General features: G+C 41.3%; 4 non-coding genes and 1 pseudogene across 4 annotated transcripts; 3 read left to right on the top strand and 2 right to left on the bottom strand.

The window, feature by feature from the left end:
* Window positions 1-227: 227 nt before the first annotated feature.
* LOC113631624 (histone PARylation factor 1 pseudogene) lies at window positions 228-1238 on the bottom strand (annotated as a pseudogene).
* A 2320-nt stretch (window positions 1239-3558) lies between these two features.
* TRNAW-CCA (transfer RNA tryptophan (anticodon CCA)) lies at window positions 3559-3630 on the bottom strand. Its single transcript has one exon. It is a non-coding gene; the product is annotated as a tRNA-Trp (tRNA).
* Window positions 3631-5624: 1994 nt separating this feature from the next.
* Window positions 5625-5697, top strand: TRNAR-UCG (transfer RNA arginine (anticodon UCG)). The gene has a single exon. It is a non-coding gene; the product is annotated as a tRNA-Arg (tRNA).
* Window positions 5698-9816: 4119 nt separating this feature from the next.
* TRNAS-AGA (transfer RNA serine (anticodon AGA)) lies at window positions 9817-9898 on the top strand. The gene has a single exon. It is a non-coding gene; the product is annotated as a tRNA-Ser (tRNA).
* Window positions 9899-10212: 314 nt separating this feature from the next.
* TRNAR-ACG (transfer RNA arginine (anticodon ACG)) lies at window positions 10213-10285 on the top strand. Its single transcript has one exon. It is a non-coding gene; the product is annotated as a tRNA-Arg (tRNA).
* The last annotated feature ends 1467 nt before the right edge of the window (window positions 10286-11752 follow it).

The following is an 11752-nucleotide window of genomic DNA, read 5'->3' on the forward strand; positions in this document are numbered from 1 at the left end:
TCCTCCTCCTCCTCCTCCTCCTCCTCCTCCTCCTCCTCCTCCTTCTCCTTCTCCTTCTTCTCCTTCTCCTTCTCCTTCTCCTTCTCCTCCTCCTCCTCCTCCTCCTCCTCCTCCTCCTCCTCCTTCTCCTTCCCCTTCCCCTTCCCCTTCCTCTTCCTCTTCCTCTTCCTCTTCTTCAATGTGTCCATCAATTTACTCCTCTGTATTCCTTAAAAACAAAATAAAAATCACAAGTTTAATACCAATGCTTTAAGTTGGTCTATATTTTCTTTACTTTTATTTGCCAGATGATCTTCAATGATTTCTGGGAAGAGATTCCTCTTCAACAGATTACATACAGGAGGGAAAAGCTGGCCAGCAACTTTATGAAAATAGTGTGAACTCTAGCAAAAGAGGTCCATTCCCAACTCAAGCCCCATGCCATGATCACATTCATCATTAGCAAAATGCACAGAAGTCATCACTTCCTGAATGGGGGCAAAAACTTTTACTCTCTCTTCATCACTTGTTGCCTCGACAGTTGTCTTGCAAATTCTCTTGAGGTTGGCATCTGTTTCAGGGAGCTCTCTGTACCCAACATCATTTTTATTTACTGGGTCAATCAAGCCAGCACCAGGAGTGGTCTTTGTCACAACTTTCTTATCTCCCTGGTTTCTTATCTCTCTGGCTGCTTCTGTGAGCTTTTCATCTGTGTTTTTCAAGACACTAGTTTTCTTTTTATCTGTTACTTCTTTAAGCCTTTTCATCAAAAATAATTGACTGCAACAAACACTTTATCTTCATTTTGAACAATTATGTAATTTTTCTTTGCTTCATTTGTGCCCACGTATACAGGAGGTTCATCAGGAGAATTCTTGAATTACCTCATGTGGGACTGAGTTTTATTATCTCCAATAAATGGTGTGGTACTCAGGAGTATTATAGTACTATTCCCACTTAAGGTTAAAATTTGCTGATTTTTTCTTCATTTTATGTTTTTTAGCAAGGACATCATAAGGACCCAGTAATTGAATACAAGGCTTGCGGACAGTGAATCAGCTGGTTTTTCAGGACCAAGTTCTTCATAGAACTTCCAGAAGTGATAGCAATCGTGAAGCAGAGAAAGCTTATAATGCTTTTCTAGTTCTTTTTAAAGATCACCAGAGATATAAGCTTCATTTACTCATCTTCACACCAACTGCTTTTTCACACTGTTGCCCCTCCCCAACCTGCCTGTGCTTCCTGCTGCTGCCAACCATTCTGGAGAATTCTCTTCTAAACTCAGTCACTTGGCTATTGAATTGAAACTTCAGTTCTTCACCACATGGGCCTCTCCATGGGGGTATCCTCCTGACAGGGCAGCTGGCTTCCATCAGATCAAGTGGTCCAAGACAGAAACTTGAAGAAGCTGCAACCTCTTAGTACTTAGTATGACAATGCCAACCTCCACATTATTCTATTCACTCAAAGCAAGTCACCAAGTCCAGTCCACACACAAGCGAGGAAAATTAGTCTCCATATCTTCAAGGAGTGAACATGTTTGAAAGCAAAGCAAGGGCTGAAAGAGTACTGCAGGTAGTCTGGTAAACTGTCATCTGATGCCTTCTATTAAGAAGTTGATGGATCTTTCAAGAGATTCCTGGAATAAACAACAGAGTTCTCTGAATAAACAAAGTTAGGTGCAATTTTTATCTTTCTGAGCAAGAGTCCCCTTCTACTGGGTGTTAAAACCTACTTCCTAGTATTCTGAATTTTTTAATGAAGGTTTGGTTTGACATTTTATGGAAATGATATGTTGGCTTCTACATCGAAACAGATGAGAATATAACATGCCCTTATCAAATAAATATTGGAGTCAATAAATATGGTTATAATATATAAGTATGTCAGATACTCTAACTAGATGATATGCTGGGGATCGAGGTGGAGAATGAGACTCAAATGCTTGGCTCAAGATAAATCTAGTGAAAAGAGAAGAGCATATAGAAAATCTAAAATTGGGAAATCCATGTGTGAGATAGAGTAAAAATGTCATTTAGGAAAATCAGTCATCCAGACCTGATTACTACCTTGTGACCACCTGTTATAAGGTTTGGCCCTCAGATTTACTGGTAGAGCAAACTCAGTGAAATTACCACCTGAAGGGAATTAGGCCCTAGAAACTGATTCTCACTAGTAAGACTCACAGGATCCTGATGTTACAAATCAGAATACAATTTATTAATATAGAAGGGAGTTTATAACTTTTCAAGACTGGAATACTCATAGCCACAGTTCAGATCGCCTTGATCCTGGCCCTGAGGCTCTCCAGAGGCCAACTTAGTAATAAGAAGGAGGCCTTATGACATGCCATTGACAAGGACTGCCTCTTTGACCAAACTTTACTCAGGCTCCTCTGAGCCCTCCTCTCTGCTAGGCCTTAACCTTGGCCTACTGAGTCCAATTTTAGCAAGAATCCTGCTAAGCCAGTTTATTGAGAATCCCTCTACCCTTGATAACTAATCAAGCTCCTGTTTGTAATTTTCCATCCTCTGACCCCCCTCACCCTGCCCACTTGCTATAAATCCCCAGCTATCCTTGCTATTATTCAGAGTTGAGTTCAGTTGTGTACTGGAGTCTCTTACTAGCCTAGCTTGAATAAAAATCTGTCAGATCCTTTTTAACAAGTGTTCAGTGCAATTTCTCTTTAACACTATCAGAGGAAAAGAAAGTGAGGCCCTGCCCTGGGACAGAGCAACACCATTTGAGGAACTGAAAGAAGACCTCTGTGACAGGGTTAATCAGAACGGTTGCTTATTATTTCGTTTTAAGCTGGGGAATGTCAGGATAAGATTTGCATTTTTTAAAAAAAGCGTAATAAGGACACTGATCCAACTGAGAAAGAGGAGGTCTGGGAAGAAGACTAAAGAGGTTCATGTCAATACCCGGGCAAGACGTATGATGGAAGGAAGGAGGCCATGTGGTAATGAAGAGAAGAGGATACATGGGATATAACACTTTAGGAGGTAAAACTCCCAACTCCCTGATCGGATTGGGAAAAGGAGGGGCGGGGTGGGGGGAGGAGGAGAAGAAGAAGTGTCCAGGATGGTTCCAGGTTCCAGGCTCAGCAGGGTAGTGGCAGGCAATGAATCTGAGAAAAATGCACCACTTGTTGTAGGCAGATAGGCAAAGGAACAGTCAGGAGGCAAAAGAGCGCCGAGGGTGAGCCTGGGAAAACGCCAACATTTTAGGGCCTTAGTGGTCCTCAGCAGTTAAAGACGCGGAAAGAAACAATCATAGAAGATAGGGAAACCAAAAGACTATGCATTCTCTGGTGCCAAAAAGGAGGGTGTTTAAATTAAATCTCTCGGTTAAAGAAAGTTGCCCATTAGGGGAATTCGTCCTCGTTCTAGAATTCCAATGGCAAGTTAAGGGCAAACGTATGCCACTGAAACTCTGTCAGAGCAGCTACTCTGTCTTCTTTATCTCATCTTGGGCTTGGAAGCCTTAACTGGTCTCAAGGCCGACTACACATGCCCAAGAGGAGAGAAGCCGCATGCTCTTCATTTCTCCCCCTACCCAAAAGACAACCCAAGATCCTGACCCCGACGTGATTTGAACACGCAACCTTCTGATCTGGAGTCAGATGCGCTACCGTTGCGCCACGAGGTCACAGACATAAGTAGCCTTTCTTCTACATTAGAATTTAAAAAATGCTTTCTCCTCGCCCCAGGTTCTAAAGGTTTATTCCTTTTTATTGGTAGATTTGATCATTTTTCTCGCCACTATTCATAGCTTCGCTAATGCTTGGTGGAAAAAGATAAAGGATTAACCAGATTAAATACTAATCCAAAAAGCCCAAGTGCTCCATGTAGGGGAAACTCAGTGGTTTCTTGCGTTCGATCTTTCCACTTGTCGGAATTTTCCTGTTTTGAGAAAAACTGTGTACGTACTGAGTTTAGATCCGCAATGAAACAGGAGTAAGAATTGCCACGATGTTCGAACTACCACTTTTCCTATAAATTCACTAGACTTCTCCTCTTCTGAAAAAGACTACCAGCCTTGCCCTGCCCTGCGGTGTCAGGCCTCGCCCCCCACTCCCCCTCCCCTCGTTTCTCAGCGCTCGCCTGACCTCATTCTCAACCTGGTGAAAAGCTGCTTTATCCTCAAAGCCTAGCGTAGATGGCATGTCTTCCCGAAACCCTCACTTCTCAGTGGGATTTCGTGGGCCTTCACGTCTCTACAGTGTACACGTGCCATTCACTTCACAACAACTCGAAGCAAATTGCTAATATTTACCGAGTTCTTGCCATTTTCTACCAGCCCTATGCTCATAGATCTTCCTCCAGCCAGTGATTCTTAAAACGTGCATCAGTCGGGAACTTGTTAGCAATACAAATCCTCGGCCAAACCCCAGGCCTACAGAATCAGAAACTCTGAAGGCAGACCCCAGCACTCTGTGTTTTAACAAGTCCTCCCTGATTGTGATGCAGGGAAAAGTTTGAGAATACTGCCCCAGCCTAGCCACCCGAAACTTTGCTCACTCAAAAAAAAAAAAAAAGGTTAACTTTCAGTCTTCTTCCAGGATGGTGGAGGGGCAATGTGGTATTAGTTTGCTACCCTAGCAAAGGACCCCAGATTGAGTGGCTTAAGCAACAAGTTTATTTTCTCACAGTTCTGGAGGCTAGAAGTCCGAGAACAACCCTGTCAACAGGTTTGTAGATGGCGGTCTTCTCCCTGCATCTTCACGTGGTCTTTCCTCTGTGTGTCTGTGTCCTGTTCTTTTTTTGATAAGGACACCAGTCATTGTATCAGGGTCCACCCATATAACCTCATTTTACTTTAATTACCTTTTTAAAAGCCCTATCTCCAAACAAAGTCACACTCTGAGGTACTGGGAGTTAGAACTTCGACATATTTGGGGTAGTGGGGGAGACACGAGGACACAATTCAGCTCCTAACAGGCAGTTCCCAGGTGAAGCTACTGCTGACAATTCCTGAGCCTGGCATGGAGTGTGAGGATGGAGGTTCTGTGGTGTAAATCTCATAGCCTCTTCGCTTTTCCTACACGACCTCTTTAGGATTCAGCTTTCTCGGGTCTGACAAGTCAGCTATCACACTTCAATCGGCTCTCCAGATTACATAATTTTGTTGCTATTATCTCCTCTCCCGAACTTTCGGTTCAATTTGAATTTATGTTTTAGAGTTGTTTTGAGTGGGATTTCTGGAGTGCACAAAAGTGAATTCTTGCCCTTCATCCACAATCTTTACCTGAAAGTACCGCAAAGCAGCGGTGGTTCCCTGAGTATGTAAAGCAATCCGGCTCTATCTTTTCCTCTCCTTCAGCTCTCAGCTCAAGCGCTCCTTCCCTGCTGTGGCCTTTCTCCCTGATTTCCATCAAAAGGTAAACTGAGGAACTGAAAGAAGATAAAGCACTAATAAAGCACTCTATTATTTGTTATTATTAGTTATAACTTCTTGGTAGTTACGTCGGTTGTAACTTTGCCGTACTTTTGACCGTTAGGTTCAATTTGTTTCCCCAGCTAGACTGTAAGATTTTTGAGGCGTTGGAAATGCTTTCGTTTGCAATAGTAATTTCAGTGTTACAATTATAGTTGAGATTATTTTCTTTGCACAAATTACCCAGAGCACCATTACTGCCGCAAGACCACGTGGCCTAATGGATAAGGCGTCTGACTTCGGATCAGAAAATTGAGGGTTCGAATCCCTTCGTGGTTGCTATGGGGTTAACCTATTGCTACTCAGAAACTACCTGAGGACATGCAGGGTGGTCATTCTTAATAAAACAATTTTCTTAGTTTTTCTTAGTTAAAGCCGGTAATCAGAAATCTCCTGCATGGTTATAATTCTTAATAAAACAATTTTCTTAGTTATACCTGAGGACATGCATGGTGATCATTCTTAATAACACAATTTTCTTAAAGTCGGTAATCAGAAATCTTGATAGTTTTATACTCCATGTACCTCCGCTCCACACCCTTTCCTTTGTTTTTGTTTCTTTTTACCCGTCCAGTGTCTGCTTATCCCTGTCTCCACAGTATCCACCAAACAGTCGGTTCTCGGTTCTCCCGGTCTGCTCTCAGCAAAATTTGGTCTGCGGACCAGTGGCAACATCCGGGAGCTTCTTAGAAATGCAAGGTTTCCCAGCCAGTCCCAGTTCCGTCTCAGCACTACGCTTGAACTACAAAATTAGAATTTGGGGAGTGGGGCTCAGGAATCTGTGTTTTAACCAACTACCCAAAACTGAGTCCTATACACACTCGAATGTGAAAACCATTCTGGACCTTATAGCTGCATAACGTCTCTCAGGTTCTTCCAGCCCACTCGACGATGGTGCAAATACCTCAGACACAGCCTTTCATGATTTAACGCCAACTACCTGCGTTCTTTCTTTTCCTTTTCTTTTTTCTTTCTTTTTTTTTTTGCAGGTGCAGTTTGCTTCCTCGGAGATGGGGTTGATTTAGTCATCTTTACAACGAGATTTCTCCATTGGACACTTAGTCCATCAGCTTACTTTATTTTTTGAATGTACATATTTTTTGTTGTTGAGATATAGTTGATTTACAATATTATATTAGTTGCAGGTGTACAACATAGTGATTAAAAATTTTTATAGGTTATACTCCATTTAAAGTATAAAATGTTGACTATGTTACCTGTGCTGTACAACATATCTTTGTAGCTTATTTGCTTTATACATAGAAGTTTGTACTACCTGCGTTCTAAGACTGTTACAACAGGGGAAATGTGAAGCTGCCATAGAACCCCGAGGGAAGTCCGGGCTGCAGGGAAAGGCAAGAAAAACATCAACAAATTTGCCAAACTGCCTTCTAACAAATGCAGGAAAATGGTAGAAGGTTCACCATCTGTAATCCTTAGAGAAATAATAGACCCAGGAAAAGAGCATTAATGATCTTAAAACCCTTAGGAATAGGTTATTGGGAAACAATATGTGTGTAGTCAGGTATCACCCCAAGATTATTTGCTAGTTGCAAAGAGAAAAAGAAAGAGCCCTGGGGGCACTACTTTATCTTCACCATTAGTGGGGTGTCCTGACAAGTGCCTCCTGATGTGAAGTACTTTATAAAGTGCACAGTGTCAAGCCCACAATTTTTAACCTGAATCTAATGTAAGCCATCAAAGGGTTCTAACCAATCATTTAGACTTAACTTCTAGTTTAGAGGAATAAACTAAAAGTTGCCATGAGGAGTCAGTGAGACAAATTCAGAATGTGGGACATTCTAGAAGAGGCTTGGACTTTTTAAAAAGTCAATGTCAAAACAATAACAACATCAACAGAAAGCTGGAAGCCTGTTCTAAACTAAAGGGAACTAAGGAAACATTACAACCCAAAACAGTGAATGAACTTTGGTGGGATCCGGGTAAGAGAAACTGGCTCCAAAAGACATATTAAAGAAATTGAAATAAGGACAGGGTATGAGATGTTTTTATAAAGAATTGCTAGATTTTTTTATTTATGATAATGGTATTGTGGTTATATGAGACATGTTTAGATGATACATGTTTATGTGTATAGGGTATGATGTCTTCAAATGAATTTCGTATGATTCAGCAGAAAAAGGCAGATAAGACTAAGAGGGCAAAATGTTAACAATTATTGAATCTGGGTGGTGGCTATACACATAATTCCCTATTCTTTCAATTTTTTTAAATGTTTGAAAATTTTTATAATAAAAGTTTAATTTTTTAAAAAAAAAAGCTTGACAGAAGCTGTCCTGTTTAAAGAAAAGCTCTGACGGAAGAGCACAGGGCTCCTAGGAGACAAAACAGAGGGTCAGCAGCAAGAAATCAGCACCCTGTGAGGAAGGGCAGATCCTTTATGCTTCAGGAGTCCAGGCTCCCTTGACAGAGTGGCCAGAAAGAGAGCTGAGAAGGTTAGATAGATGCCCGTGATGAGGGCCTCCTATGCCATCTGTGATCTTCCCCGCCGGCTACAGAGTAATTTTAAAGACTTTAAAGGAGGGAAGGGACCCAATCTGATTTGCGTTCTCAGATGAACACAGCAGTTAGTGTTGACATAGCCCTACCTACGTAATCTGCCCTAAACTACGTCTCTCGTGTTATCTCTCATTGCTGCCCCTCTCTGTACGCCTCCAAAAAGCAACATTCCAGCCAGACAGCACTGTCTTCCATTTCTCCCCTATTCTATGAGGTTTAAGTCTAGACCACCACTCCCCTCTTCAGTCTGGCTCACTCCCACACATCCTTCAGATCTGAGTTTAAATATGATTCATTCCACATATATTTACTGAGTGTCCATTTGCCCATTCAGAAGTAATAAAGGTATAACAGGAATATTTCTTTGTGAAACTTGGAGTCTAATGAGTGACTCTCTCCAGGCAGCCACCTAAGATATTCATGACTGGGATCTACACTCTTCCTGTGGGCTACGACGGCACAGTGGACCTCTCACTTGTCATACTCAATGGTAAGTGTTTACTTCTGTAATTGTTTATTCTAGAAATCCCTCAGAAGAGTGGCCACACTTTTCTTGCTCTCCACTGAGTGAGCAGCACCTAGCCAAGTGTCTGGCATGCGATTGTGCCCAGAATAAAAATTTTGAAACAATGAAGAAATGAATGAATCTGTTCAGGGACAAGGGACCGGAGGCCAAAAGACTTCCAAGAAGTCGTTGCAGTAACTCCTATGAGAAACTGTTAGAACCCTATCTAAGAAAGTGGGTCTGACGGTTGGGAGGAAGAACCAGATCTGAGAAAAAATTAGGAGGTTGAACCAGAGACCTGGTAACCTGTGGGCTGTGGAGAGAAAATCAGAGAGAGGACGGATAAGGGGAATTCTGAGTCTTTGGGTTTGGTACCTGGGTGCTCCTGTCAAAAATTTGGGTTGTTGGAGGAGTTTCAAGTTTTGGGGGAAAGGATAGAGCATTCGTTTGGGGATGTATTGCTTTTGAGATGCCCATTGACATGCAAAAAGAAATAACTAGGACAATTGTGTCCAATTCTGGAGCCCAGAAGAGAGGTCTGGGCTGGAGATAATTTTCAATCCATCACACATAAGCTGTGGTTTATCCATCATGCCCTGTCCTTCTTCTGTTCATGGAATGAAGCTGTTGATGAAAAACAAAATCTTCTACTCGCACATTAATACAACCACATGCATACACATACAGATAAGATTGTGATAATGGTTGTGTAGTTTCAGAAAAGTGGAGATCCTGGGGTTCTGTTCTTGCTTTGGAGGTGGTCTTTGCAAATATTTTTAAACATTATCCATAGAGTATCAGATAAAGTTGTTTTTCCTCTTGTGAGAAAAGGCCCCGTGCAATGAAGTGGATCTGATTTTCAGAAATATTTTCTAATTTCCTATTTTATTCAAAAATATTCTATCTACTGCTTTAAAATATTTTTAGCTTTACAGAGAGACAGAAGATGGGGTTCCCTGTAGAACATTTTGACAGATCCTCATTCTTGAATTTTAAAATGAGGGTTACAATAGCTGCTGACATTTGTTGAGCCCTTACTATATTCCAGGCACTAGACTAAATGTCTGAAGACATAGGGTACCTGTAAGGAGCAGCTTTGTCGGATTATTTATTGAGGATAAATCTCCTGCTCCAGCAAAAATAGGGATTTTTGAAGTATTGCAATATATGGTGATTTGCTTTCTAGAAAAGACCAAAGAGCATTCTCAGTTTACCACATGCTGGAATTGAAGTTGGTTGAATCCTCTTCGGTTCCATCAACTATTAATAGAACTTAGCCTCCTCTGTTTTGCCCTTTTTAATTACTAAATACTGAAGTAGCTTAGAATAAATGATATATAGTAACATGAAGAAGAATAAATATGCTCGTGTGTGTAGTCGTGGCCGAGTGGTTAAGGCGATGGACTAGAAATCCATTGGGGTCTCCCCGCGCAGGTTCGAATCCTGCCGACTACGCTTTGTCTTCTTTACAACGTTCAAGGTCTGTGTATCCTACCTGCCTGGTAGGACTGACCTTCAAGTTACTTTTTAAAATATTAAACATTCTCTCAGACCTTTTACAAGCTACATCAAAACAGAGTTCGCATAGACCACGAAGGAATCCTACTGCATGAGTGAGAAAGAAGAACCAGTAAGACTTTCTTTTAGTTCAGTTCTGAGGTTTTGAGGTTCGCAAGCTGAAAGGAAAGATTTCACACATTCATATTTAGAGCAACAGTAATGCCGCTACTTCCTTTTTCTAAAAGGGTAAGCTACCGATGGTTGCGGGTGGGCCAGTGGCGCAATGGATAACGCGTCTGACTACGGATCAGAAGATTCCAGGTTCGACTCCTGGCTGGCTCGTCACTTTTGTAACTCTTCGAAGTTCCACAAATTCCCATCTTTCCCAGGCCTCTGCGTTAATTTTTTTTAATTTAAAAATGTATTTATTTTATAATATCACTTTATACAAAATGACAAAAATGTTAATAAACAGACTTCAGCTATAGTTCGCTACTCTTCTTTTACATACACGCATTTTCTTTAAATCACATCCCTAAACTGATTGTTTTCGAAGCTGATGAATCCTTACATTAGATGTGTGAGGGAAATTAAAAGAGACCTTTCAAATGCATCATTCTTTTGAGAGTTAAGATTGGAAGTCTCACAAAGAGAAGACTTCTAGATAGCAATTTTTTCTTCTCTCTTTTTTTAAGATTTAGTTTTTTAGATCAGTTACTGGTTCACAGCAAAATTGAGAGGAAAGCACACACACCTTCACACATGCATATCCTCCCCCATTATCAACAGAGCAGGTACATTTGCTACAATCGATGAATCTACTATGGACCAAAGTCCACAGTTTTCATTATTGTTTGCCCTCAATGTTGTACATTCTATGGGTCTGAACAAATGTAGAATGACATGTACCCAGCGTTACAGTATCACGCAGAGGATTTTCACTGCCTGAAAAATCCTCTGTGCTTTGCCTATTCATCCTTCTTCCCCTCACCAACCCCTAGCAACCAATGATCATTTTACTGTTTCTATAGTTTTGCCTTTTCCAGAATGTCATATATTGGAATGATACAGTATGTAGCCTTTCAGATAGGCTTGTTTCACTTAGTAATATGCATTTAAGTTTCCTCCATGTTTCTCATGGCTTGGTAGCTCATTTCTTTTTAATGCTGAGTAATATTCCATTGTCTGCACGTACCACAGTTTATCCATTCACCTACTGAAAGGCATCTTGGTTGCTTCCAAGTTTTTGCAATTATGAATAAAGCTGTTATAAACATCTGTGTGCAGGTTTTTATGTGGACGTAAGTTTCAACTCCTTTGGGCAATCTAACAAGGAGGGCAATTGCTGGATGGTATGAACTGCCAAACCATCTTCCACAGTGGCTCTAACATTTTGCATTCCCACCAGCAAAGAATGAGAGTTCCTGTTGTTCCTCCTCCTCACCAGCATTTGGTGTTCAGTGTCCTGGATTTTGGCTCTTCTAATAGATGTGTAGTGGTATCTCATTGTTGTATTAATTTGTATTCTTCTCAAGATATATGCTTTTCATATGCTTAAAAAATGGGCCAAAGATCTCAACAGACACCTCACCAAAGAGGATGTACAGAAGGCAAATTTTCTTAATAAACTCTCTTCTCCCAAAGGTCTCTTCAGGAGGAAAAGTAACCGCCTTTAGCAGAGGATGGTTTCGATCCATTGACCTCTAGGTTATGGGCCCAGCACGCTCCCGCTGCGCCACTCTGCGGTAAACAAACACAGCCGCACACACACACACACACACACACACACACACACACACACACACACAC

This window comes from Aethalodelphis obliquidens, unplaced genomic scaffold, assembly GCF_003676395.1.
Source record: "Aethalodelphis obliquidens isolate GAN/ISIS:26980383/991018 unplaced genomic scaffold, ASM367639v1 scaffold34, whole genome shotgun sequence".
NCBI classification, from domain to species: Eukaryota; Metazoa; Chordata; class Mammalia; order Artiodactyla; family Delphinidae; genus Aethalodelphis; species Aethalodelphis obliquidens.